General features: G+C 39.5%; 1 long non-coding RNA gene across 2 annotated transcripts; it reads right to left on the reverse strand.

Moving 5' to 3' along the window:
- Positions 1–6,722: 6,722 nt before the first annotated feature.
- On the reverse strand, positions 6,723–11,888 carry LOC103875792. 2 transcript variants are annotated; one of them, XR_634757.4, is made up of 3 exons: positions 11,052–11,888; positions 10,515–10,774; positions 6,723–6,936 (listed from the first exon to the last, which is right to left on the reverse strand). It is a non-coding gene; the product is annotated as an uncharacterized LOC103875792 (long non-coding RNA). The 2 variants fall into 2 exon arrangements; XR_001892717.3 differs by having other exon boundaries at positions 10,691–10,774; positions 11,052–11,882.
- Positions 11,889–12,463: the final 575 nt, after the last annotated feature.

The raw sequence follows: 12,463 nt of genomic DNA on the forward strand, positions 1-12,463 counted from the left end.
AGCTTAGTGAATATACTAAAAACCATTGAATTGTATAATTTAAATGAGTGAATTGAGTGCAGTCTGTTGCCATTTTAAAATTAATTAATTATTTAATTAATTTATTTTTGGGATGGAGTCTAGCACTGTCAGCCGGGCTGGAGTGCAATGGCACAATCTCAGCTCACTGCAACCTCCGCCTCCCGGGTTCAAGTGATTCTCCTGCCTTAGCCTCCTGAGTAACTGGAATTACAGGTGCCCACCACCAAGTCCGACTAATTTTTTGTATTTTCAGTAGAGACGGGGTTTCACTATTTTGGCCAGGCTGGTCTCGAACTCCTGACCTCGTGATCTGCCTGCCTTGGCCTCCCAAAGTGTTGGGATTACAGGCATGAGCTACCGCACCCGGTGCCATTTATATTTAAAGAGAGGATGGACATATATACATATATCTGAAATATTGCTTATACTTTAAAAAATGGAAGGACAAGCCATAAAAATAAATGGCCATTTATATAATAAGGAATGAGGGAGCATTTATGGAATGAAGTGGAAGCTAGATTTTTCTCAAATAGACCTTGTTTTATAGACTTTAGAACCACACAAATAATTTATATAATTATAAAACAAAATTAAAACAAAAAATGCAACCCCTAAAAATTGAAATAAAAATTAAGCACATCAGCCTGTGTACTGAGCTAGTGGCATAACCACACATGAGAAACTTTTCCAAGTAACATTATTATCATTATTAATTTTTTTTTTTTTGAGATGGAGTTTCGCTCTGTCACCCAGACTGGAGTGCAGTGGTGCAATCTTGGCTCACTGAAACCTCTGCCTCCTGGATTCAAGCAATTCTCTTGCTTCAGCCTCCCCAGTAGCTGGGATTACAGGTGTGTGCCACTATGCCCGGCTAAGTTTTGTATTTTTAGTAGAGATGGGGTTTCAGCATGTTGAACAAGCTGGTCTTGAACTCCTGACGTCAACTGATCCGCCCAGTTTGGCCTCCCAAAGTGCGGGGATTATAGGTGTGAGCCACTGCAACCGTCCTCCAAGTGACTTTAAAACATAGTAATTGACTATACATCTCTATTGGAATATACCCTAATCAGAAAAAGAATTGCAAAAAAGTCCCCCCAAAACAACAACAAAAAACCCAAACTATGTTCAGTGATCATATTGTGGTGGTGCTGTGGACTGTTATTCTGAGACTATTCATGATGGGAAAAAGTAAATAGGTAATTACGGTGGAATTTTAGGCACAGGGGAAAAGGAGATACAGATATGAGGTTGATGAAGATAGTACTGGTTTTTTTTTTTGAGACGAGTCTCACTGTGTCTCCCAGGCTGGAGTGCAGTGGCGCCGATCTCGGCTCACTGCAAGCTCCTCCGCTCGGTTCACGCCATTCTCCCCAGCCTCCCAAGTAGCTGGGATTACAGGCTGGCCACCACTGCTAGTTTTGCATTTTAGTAGAGACGGGTTTCACCATGTTAGCCAGGATAGTCTCGATCTCCTGACCTTGTGATCCACCCGCCTCGGCCTCCCAAAGTGCTGGGATTACAGGCTTGAGCCACCGCGCCCGGCCGATAGTACTGGTTTTGAATTGGATACAGCAATAAAACTCATGATGTTTTATATCTTTAAAACAACAACATTTCCTAGTTCCACCCACTGCAAAAGTCTAGAAACAATGAACCGGTCAAGAATGACCCTGTAGGAATAAGCACCCATTCTAGATAGTGGCCTCTAAAATACCATTTCCCACTGAGAAGAATTAGGGCTCCTTGGAGACGTGCTGATTCCACATCTGAGGCAGGAAATGTTGAAGATGAGTCTGGAACATCTTGTTATTTAGAAGGTAAGGAAGCTATCAAAGGCTTTTATAGTCATGTCAAAGAACTCAGAAGTTACTTGGAGAAGATTCCCATTGGCTAAAGGTGGGACAATTTCAACATCAATGACAATGAGAATTGAAATGAATTAAACACATCAAATATACAGGCTGAGTATCCCTTATCCAAAATGCTTGGGACTAGAAAAGTTTTGGATTTTGTATTTTTTTTGGATTTTGGAATATTTGCATATATATAATGAGATATCTTAGGGATAGGACCCAAATCTAAACACAAAATTCATGTATGTTTCATATACAGCTATATACACAGTCTGAAGGTAATTTTACACAATATTTTAAGTAATTTTGTGCATGAAACAAAGTTTGTGTAGACTGAACTATCAGAAAGCAAAGGTGTCACTATCTCAGTCACCCATCTGGACAATCTGTGGTTGTTTGACATCACCATTATTCCTGACTCTGAATTTATATGCTACTGATAAGCAAACATTTTCTTACACTTGTCACACATAAGTGCCTAACAATAAAAAATGTGACCCACCATTATTAATCCAGTGAAAAACTAATGTGTTCAGGGTAACTAAATGGCACAGTAGCATCACCAGAACACCTGTGTCAGCTGGTAAACAACAGTGACAGCCAACATGGCTGCTTTCAGTCTCCACTGTGTCCTGTCACATGTGGTCAGGTGTTGAATTTTCCACTTGTGGAATCATGTTGGTGCTCAAAAAGTTTCAGATTTTGGAATCTGGATTTTTGGATTAGGAATGCTCAACCACCATTGAAAATATTTTTTTTTGAGACAGGGTTTTGCTCCACTGAATGCAGTGGCACAGTCTTGACCTCCTGGGCTCAAACAATCCCCACACCTCAGACTCCAGAGTATCTGAGACTACAGGCGTGCATCACCATGCCTGGCTAATTTTGATATTTTTTTGTGGAAATGGGTTTTCGCTATGTTGTTCAGGCTGGCCTTGAACTCCTGAGCTCAAGCAATCTGCCCGCCTTGGCCTCTCAAAGTGCAGGGACTATAGGCGTAAGCTACCATGCCCGGCCTGTATTTAAATTCTTAAATTCTTTAAAACCCTCACAACTCTCACTCGTAATCTTTGATGGATATGAGGGAACCAACTCATTATTTTGAAAATTGTTAAATAAAGGGAAAGAATTAAGCATGAATCCTGCCTTTCCCATATAAACTGTATTTTAGGGAAACCAAATATATGTTGAAGGGAAGTTTCTTTTTATAAAAGCATTTCAGCAAATATATGGATGACAGAATTAGAATATCACCATTTTGTAAACCTTAATTAATATATGTAAGTAATGATAATCAATAACTGCTAACAGCACATACACCACTTGCACATACACATATACACACACACACAACAACCCCAAATAAAAAAGACCACCAACACTAAATTTTGATGGAATGTGGAGCACCTAGGACTTTCATACATTGCTGTTGGAAATGAAAAATGATACAACCACTTTGAACTGTTTGACAGTCTCTTTTGAAGTTAAATAATAATTTTCATTTCCAAGTACTTACTGAGAAGAAATTAAAATGCCCACAAAAGGGTGTGCATAAGAATGTTCAGGGCTGGGCATAGTGGCTCACACCTATAATACCAGTGCTTTGGGAGGCCAAGGTGGGAGGATCACTTGAAGAGAAGTTTCAGACCAGCTTGGACAATATAGAGAGACCCCTTCTCTACAAAAGTACTAAAAAATTCCAGCCTGGGCAACATAGTGAGATCCTGTCTGTACAAAAAAATTAAAAAATTTAGCCATGTGGGGCGTTTTGCACCTGTAGTCCCAGTTACTCTGGAGGCTGAGGTGGGAGAATCACTTGAGCCCAGGATGTCGAGGCTCAGTGAGTCAGGATGGCACCACTGCACTCTAGCCTGGGCAACAGAGTGAGACCTTGTCTCTAAAACAGAAAAACGAAAAGTGCACAGCAGCTTTATTCCCAAACTATTATTCCCAAACAGTTCCAAACTGGAAACACCCTAAATGTCTATGAAAAGGAGAATGGATAAACAAATTATGGTATATTCACATAATGGAATATTACTTAGCAATAAAAAAGGATGAACTAGTGCATTCATATATGCAACAACATGGAGATACATTTAAAAAACATTTTGTTAAGTTAAAGAAACTGGACATAAAATACTACATACTGTATTATTTCATTCATAGGAAGTCCAAGAATAGGCAAAACTATCTGCTATGGTTTTTTTTTTTTTTTTTTTTTTTTGAGTCAGAGTCTTACTCTGTTGCCCAGGCTGGAGTGCAGGGGGGTGCAATCTCAGCTCACTGCAACCTCTGCCTCCTGGGTTCAAGTGATTCCTGTGCCTCAGCCTCCTGAGTAGCTGGGACTAATGGTGTGTGCCACCATGCCTGGCTAATTTTTGTATTTTTATAGAGGCGGGGTTTCCTCATGTTGGCCAGGCTGGTCTTGAACTCCTGACCTCAAGTGATCCACTCTCTTTGGCCTCCCAGAGTGCTGGAATTACAGGCATGAGCCACCGTGCCTGGCCTGCTATGGTTTAAATGCCTATGTGTCTCTAAAATTTGTGTTGAAATTTAATCTCCATTGTGGTGTTATTAAGAGGTGGGGCCATTTGGTAAGTGGGTAAGTGCTCTGCCCTTGTGAATGGGATTAGTGCCCTTATAAAAGAGGCTTCAGGGAGCTGCCTGGTCCTTCTGTCTCTTCTGCCATGTGGGAACACAGTGCCTCTTCCACTATGTGAGGTTGCAGCAACAAAGCACTACTCTTGGAAGCAGAGACAAGCCCTTAGCAGATAGTGAATCTGCTGGTGCTTTGATCTTGGACTTCCCAGCCTTTGGAACTGTGATAAATACGTTTCTATTATTTATAAATTACCCAGTCTAGGGTATTATGTGATAGTGGCATAAAATAACTAAGACACTATCTGTGGTGATGGAAATGAGAAAATAGTTGGCTCTGGGGCTGGACAGGAACTGACTATAAAGACCCATGAGAGAACTTTCCAGAATGAAGGAAATATTCTGTGTCTTGTTTTTGGAGGAAGCTACATGGGTGAACACAATTGTGAAAACAAATTGAGCTGTTACTATCTGTGTATTTTAATTATAACTCAATTAAAAAGTGATAGATTTTATGTGCCTCCTGATGGGTGCACACAAAGTCACTTATGAAATACTACCAAGATTTTTGAATCTGAATCTGATCAAGCTCCTAGATCTAAACATCAATTTACAGGAAATAGAGGGAATAAAAAAAAACCTTATTTAATGACACCTTGGGGATGCGATCTGCAAAACTCAGACTGTGGGAATTATATTGTAGTACTTACGACAAGGTAGGGGCCCCTGTTCTGACCCTCCTCTGGCTGGACCCCTCTACTTAATATAGAATTAAACATTAATTTTAACCCCAAAGAAAAACACCATCAATACTTTTTTGTTTGTATCAACATATATTAATCATTAAAAAAGGAATCCTATTATGCATATTATTTTACAACTTGTTTTTTAAAAACAGTGCATCTTGGGGCATCCTCTTTTGTCAACATACAAGTCTACCTCATTCTTTTTAACATGGTATCAAATTGTATACGACAGTTTTTCTCAGCCTTTTAGACTTTTTTTCTTTTTTCTTTTTTGAGATGGAGTCTCACTTTGTTGCTCAGGCTGGAGTGCAATGGCATGATCTTGGCTCACTGCAACCTCCACCTCCCAGGTTCAAGCGATTCTCCTGCCTTAGCCTCTTGAGTAGCTGGGATTACAGGTGCCTGCCAGCATGCCCGGCTAATTTTTGTATTTTTAGTACAGATGGGGTTTCACCATCTTGGCCAGGCTGGTCTTGAACTCATGACCTCATGATCCACCCACCTCGGCCTTTCAAAGTGTTGGGATTACAGGTGTGAGCCACTGCACCCAGCATAGACATTTTTTCTTAATTATTACTGTCCCATGAAGTTTTAATACCACATATATACTATATATCTGTTTATATGCTTTACACATATCTATGATTTAGAAAAAAAAATTTCCCTCAAAAATCAATTTTCACCTCCTGGTTGCGATATTGCCCCTCTGTGAATGCATGATATAGGTATTCATATCCTATTTCATAAGTATAGTACTTTTGATATTCCAATACTGCATCACCCATATTTATGCATATATTTTGTTTCTGTAGGATATATTTCTAGAATTGAAAGGCTGTATTGAAAGTTATTAATATTTAATTGATATTGCTAAAGATTGTGCCAATTATATGCCAATCAACATATATTGAGAATCTGGCTTCAGTTTTTACACTTAAGTCACAAATCCATGTGAAATTTATTCTGGGAATAAGGTAAAGATCTAATTATCTTTCTCCTCTAAATCTAGTTCAATGTACTTATATACTTCACTGGATTCATCATTTTTTGATTTACCACATATTAAATTTGGTAAGTGCTCTTAGATACATTCAGGCTTTGAATTCTGTTCCACGACTGTTTGTTTATTCCATTACCATGCTATGTTTTATTATTCTTGTTTTACACTTTATTATAATACAATTCCCCTTTATGAATTCTATTTTCTTGTTTGTTTTTTTTCATGTTTTCTCTCAATGAATTTTGGAGTAATTCTGTTTAGTCCCAAACAAGCAAACAAACAACAAAAACAGGCTCTTAAAATACTTTTGGGATTAATATTGGAATTTTACCAAATTTGTGGATTAACTTAGTGAGGCTGTAGAATGCTTTTAGAGTACATTACAGAGTTACATTTAAAATAAGACAGAGAAAAAAAGAAATAATGTTGATTTAATGATGTATACTTCTATATTAGAATACTTTGAGCTGTAAATGACAAAAATCCAGGTAAAACCCAAGGTTAAGTATAAAAGAGAGTTTATTGGCTCATTTAACAGATAAGTCCAGTGGTAAAACTAATTTTCAGGCATGTCCGGATCTCTGGGTTCAAACAATGTCATCAGGATTTGGTCTCTCTGTCTTCCAGCTCAGCTTCTTTAGCCTCAATATTAGACAAACCTCCATGTGGTAGCAAAGGTGGCCTGTCTGCTCTGTGTCTGTATGGTCTTTAGCACCTGCAGTATAACATCAAAGGGAAAGAAGCTTTTTTTTTTAAAATAGTGTCAGCGGGCCGGGTGCGGTGGCTCACGCCTGTAATCCCAGCACTTTGGGAGGCTGAGATGGGTGGATCACCTGAGGTCGGGAGTTCCAGACCAGCCTGACCAACATGGATTAACCCCGTCTTTACTAAAAATAAAAAATTAGCCGGGTGTGGTGGCACATGCCTATAATCTCAGCTACTTGGGAGGCTGAGGCAGGAGAATCACTTGAACCTGGGAGGCGGAGGTTGTGGTGACCTGAGATTGTGGTGAGCTGAGATTGCGCCATTGCACTCCAACCTCGGCAACAAGAGCGAAACTCCGTCTCAAACAAAACAAAACAAAAATTAAATAAATAGTGCCAGCAAAAGTACCAATGATGGTTCTCATTGGTCAGGTCTGAATCAAGTGTAGGAATGGGGGCAGGGTGGGTAGTTGGGAATCAGTCCCACTTGAACCAGCTAAGGCTGGTGAGTGGTGGTTTCCTGAAAGGGACATGGAGCAACCAAAAAATCAGCAATTATACACCATAATACCTATTTATTTATTTATTATACATCATAATACCTATTTATTTATTTATTAGATGGAGTCTCGCTCTGTCGCCCAGGCTGGAGTACAGAGGTGCGATCTTGGCTTACTGCAACCTCTGCATCCTGGGTTCAAGCAATTCTCCTGCCTCAGCCTCCCGAGTAGCTGAGATTACAGGCGCCCATCATCACACTCAGCTAATTTTTGTATTTTTAGTAGAGACAGGGTTTTACCATGTTGGCCAGGCTGGTCTTGAACTCCTGACCTAAGCTGATCTGCCTGCCTTGGCCTCCCAAAGTGCTGGGATTACAGGTGTTAGCCACCATGCCCTGCTGATAATACCTGTTTAGAAAAAGAGGATTTAAAAGCAACATTAGGAAATATTACTAAGTTGAAGTTCTAATACTATTATTTAGATTATGAATTTATTTTAGGGCTAAAGGTGAAAAGAAACCAGGCCACTGGGCAGGAAAACATGATGATAGACATTAAAAAGTTACTTGTAATTGAACAATATTTGTTAGAATTATAATGCTTATTCTTGATGTTACTCTTTCTTCATTTCTTGATCTCATTACTACTTAGATTCTCCAAAACCTTGCTTCATAAATTTGTCCTGTTTTGCAGCTTAATCTTGCCTTCTATTTTTTCCCCCTGCTCCTAAGGAACCCCATTCCCTACCTCCCTAAACAAATCAACAAGCCTCTCAATTCTACTGCTTTTTAAAGCTCCTCTTCTTATATTCATTGGCCAGTTGTTTAAAGTCATCAATGATTTCCTTAATCATCAAATCCAATGGCCTTTACCCTCCTTGATGGCTTGCTGTCTCTGTAGGATTTGACAATATTGACTGAACTTTCCTTCTTGAAACCTGGAATCTTAGTTCCTGTGAAACCCACTCTCCTGATGTTTCTCTTAGCTTTCTGATGACTTTTTCTCTGTTTACTTTGTTGGTTTTTCTTCCTCACCTGCTTTATATGTGGGTGATTCTCAAGGTTCTGGCTTCAAACTGTTTCACTATTCACTCTTTTTTTTTTTTGGCAGTTTCAAATACTTACTTTCAAAAGAAGGGTATACATCTTCTTCTTCTTCTTTTTTTTTTTTTTTTTTAGATGGAGTCTTACTCTGCCCCCCAGGCTGGAGGGCAGTGGCTGCTTCCCCTGCTCAAGTGATTCTCTTGCCTCAGCCTCCCATATAGCTGGGATTACAGGTGTGCACCACCACACCCGGCTAATTTTTGTATTTTTGGTACAGACGGAGTTTTGTCATGTTGGCCAGGCTGGTCTCGAATTCCTGACCTCAAGTGATCCATGTACCTCAGCCTCCCAAAGTGCTGGGATTACAGGTGTGAGCCACCGCACCTGGCCTACATCTTCTATTTAACTGCTTCTGACCAGTTCCTCTCCTAACACCTGTGTGATCTAATCTTAACTTGCCACTATCTAGAAAGATGGAGCTTAACTTCTTAACTTCCTCTAAAAGGATCTTTCCCTTCTGAATCCCATGGTACTTTTTTGTTTTTAAATGGCACTACTTTAAAACTTGCATTAGCTGCTTATGTGTAAGACTTGTCTTACTTTCTGACCTATAAACTCGCTTTTTCTTTTTTTTTTTTTAAGGAGATGGGGCCCCTGCTCTATAAACTTCTTTAAGAAGATTTTCTTCTTTTAAAACTTTTATTTTAGGTTTGGGGGTACGCATGAAGGTTTGTTGTAAAGATTATTTCATCACCCACGTATTAAGCCTAGTACCCCATATTTTTTCTGCTCCTCTCCATGCTCCCACCCTCCACCCTCAAGTAGACCCCAGTGTTTCTTGTTCCCTTAAGATTTTCTAATTCAACTCTGCATCTCCTATACTGTAAAGCACTGTGTTTTGTATTTTTTCATTTGTTTATTCAACATACATAAGCACTGACTCTGTATTGTGCTAGGAGCTGGGTAAGTGGTAAAAAAAAACCGTGGTTTCTGCCCTCAGACAGTTTAGAGTCTCATGAAAATACATATTGTGATATATAATTAATAAAACTTTATTGAAAGAATGAATCTTACATCTTAAACTCCTTTTTCATCTTCTTTCCCCAAACTCCTGACCTACATTCCTGCACCCTTTTCCCTGATAAATCCCATAGATTTCTCAAACCCAACAGCTGAACTGGATTCATGTGCTATGGATACATATGAATAAGTTTGCCCCATGTTCAAGAAACTCACAATCAAGCACCTTCTCTCCCCAAACCTTCTGCTGATTTTAGTATCAATGTTACTACCTCCTCCTTATTACCAAGGGGAAATCTTGGTATTCTTTTTGACTTCTTCCTCTTTTTTCATACTTAATTCTTTAATTCAAACAATTATCCCTCTTGTTGAGGTCCTTTCACCTATAGCAGAGGTTGAAAATTAGTGACTCATGAATTGTATCTAGCCAGTAGAGGTGTTTTGTTTTGTATAATATTATCGCAAATATGATTTTTCTGTTTCTCCTGAAAAATCAGAATATCTGGCAACACTGAATCCTTATTCTTGCAAGAACTGGCTGGAGTTTTAGATGGGACAGCTCAATCAAGTCTACCATTCTAATCTCTATCACTCCTTGTTTTTGTCACATTCAGTCCATTTCCTCACTTATGAAACTTTCTTAGTCCCTAATTTAGGCATTTGAGTTTGCCATCTCTGGCCTGTGTGATCATAGACTGTCAGTGGTGGAAGAGATATTAAAAGATCAACTCGTCTAACGGTCTTCTTCTTCCTCTCCCCACTCTTTAAGAGATGGAGAAAAGAGGTCTAAAGAGCTTACATTACCCAATCAATTTCATACAGCTAATGTGTAACAGGATTCTATAATATGCCATTAGACCCCCCCATATGGATCATGTGAAAGTTATAACTATATTTTCCCTTTGGTTTAGTTGCTAGGAACCTCAGAGCCCAATCTGTGGCACCCCTCTAGTAATTACATGGACCTTTTGGTATGAAGTTTTGGGGTATTAACATACTCCTGGCTTTATTTTGTTTTCCATTTACCTTTGCCTCAGTTTCTCTTCCAATCATTTTCTCCTATGATAGTGTGTAGTTTTTCCCCAAGCATACTCAATCTTTTGTGAAAAAGGTGGGACATCAATACAGGTGTAAACTGTCCGGCTGTATTGTCTGGCTCCCAATTTCTTTCTTTCGCCTGTCATTCTCCTTCGGCTACTCACATTCTCTATTTTCCTTGACAGCCAAACTTCTTGAAAGAATTGTCTTCACATGCTGTGTCCACTTCATCCTGTCTTCTCAATTCACTGTAAACAGATTTAAAGTCTTCAATGCCTTCTTTGTTGCTATGATATTGATACCAAAATTATATTGTATTCGCTCATATATGCAGGACACAAAATGGTTTCCCTAAATTATCTCAACTATGAAAAAATATGCAGAAAAAAATTAATAGGTAATGCATGAAAATTTTGTTACTTCTGATGACTGGTGAGATTTATTTTCTTTTAAAAAGTTTTCCACAATTTTAAAAACAAGCGCATTAGAACACATCTCGATGTAAATTAGAAATTCTCAACTTACATTTTCTAAAAGGAGGCAGAAAACTAGAGAAGCGACAATGAGGAGCCACTGGGCCACACTTCATTTCACCTTAAGACAGACTCAGAGAAAAACAAGAGGGTGCGACTCAGATCCCCGGGGCCAGCAGCTGGGCCAAGGGGCACGACTGGATAACCTATTGTAAGGAAAATCTTAAGAGAGCCCTCACGACCCTTTAGCACATCCTAAAAGACCTCTGAACTTCTCTGCCTCTCCCGCTAACGGCTGCAAACCGCAGATAACGGTCAATCGCCTCCGGTTGTCCTGGTAACAGCCAGCAACAACAATCCCGCCTCCCTAACTCCTCCCAGAATACTGTGCGTCTTCTGCTTCACTTCCAGGTTCGGAGGACCGACTTCTTCCGGAAGTATCTGCCTGCCAGTCACCTGGCGTGTTCTGGCTGGGTGGCTTTGGTAGACAGAGTGTGGCGTATCGTTGGGCAGGGTCCTGGGGACCCTTTTGTTCTTTTCGCCGTTTAACGGGACTGGAAAGCTAAGCAAAGGCTTTACTCTCAGGGAATTTATTGTTGGTCGTTGATAGATGAATTGGACGTTAGTTTTTAAAATGTTTTGGTGGGGTTGGCAAATTTTGATTGCTGAGTGACAGTGGTGGGTAAAATTCATCTTAGAATTGTAGCAGGCTGTCTTAGTAGCCTTTAGATTAAATTGGTTTTAAGTGTTAGCAGGCAGTTTCAGCAGCCAGGCCTGTAGAGAATTATATTTTTCAAGTGATATTTGTGACCTGAATGTTTTCTTCCTCTGGCCTCTCCACTTTTTAATAGGTATGACAAAAATGGCCCGATTTATATGATCAACTTTCACAGCTGAAAGGTGGTAAACTCTTTACAATTATATGTAATTTATTTTTTACTGTGATAGATTTATAAAATTGTAAATAATTTAGTTCCCATGAAAAAGCAATTATTTTTGCTTTAGAAAATGAAGGCTGAAAAAACCCCCAAAACACAAAACCTCCAAATCCTACCCATTTAAAGACAACCAGTGTGAATACTTTGTAGGAATCTTCCAGACCCTTTCTATGAATTATAGTAAGTACAAATTCAAAATGGAATCATACTGTATATGCTACTTTGGAACTTAAAAAACTTTTTTTTTTTTCCAGACAAAGTTTCACTGTGTTGCCCAGGCTGGAGTGTAGTGGCCTGATCTTGGCTTACAGCAGCCTCTCCGCCTCCTGGGCTCAAGCAATTCTCCTGCCTCACTCTCCTGAGTAGCTGGGATTATAGGCGGTGCCACCACACTCAGCTAATTTTTCTATTTTTAGTAGAGATGAGGTTTCACCATGTTGGTCAGGCTAGTCTCAAACTCCTGATCCCAAGTGATCTGCCCGCCTCAGTCTCCCAAAGTGCTGGGATTACAGGCATGAGCCACCTG

The sequence above is a fragment of the Papio anubis genome, chromosome 9 (assembly GCF_008728515.1).
Source record: "Papio anubis isolate 15944 chromosome 9, Panubis1.0, whole genome shotgun sequence".
Taxonomy (NCBI): Eukaryota; Metazoa; Chordata; class Mammalia; order Primates; family Cercopithecidae; genus Papio; species Papio anubis.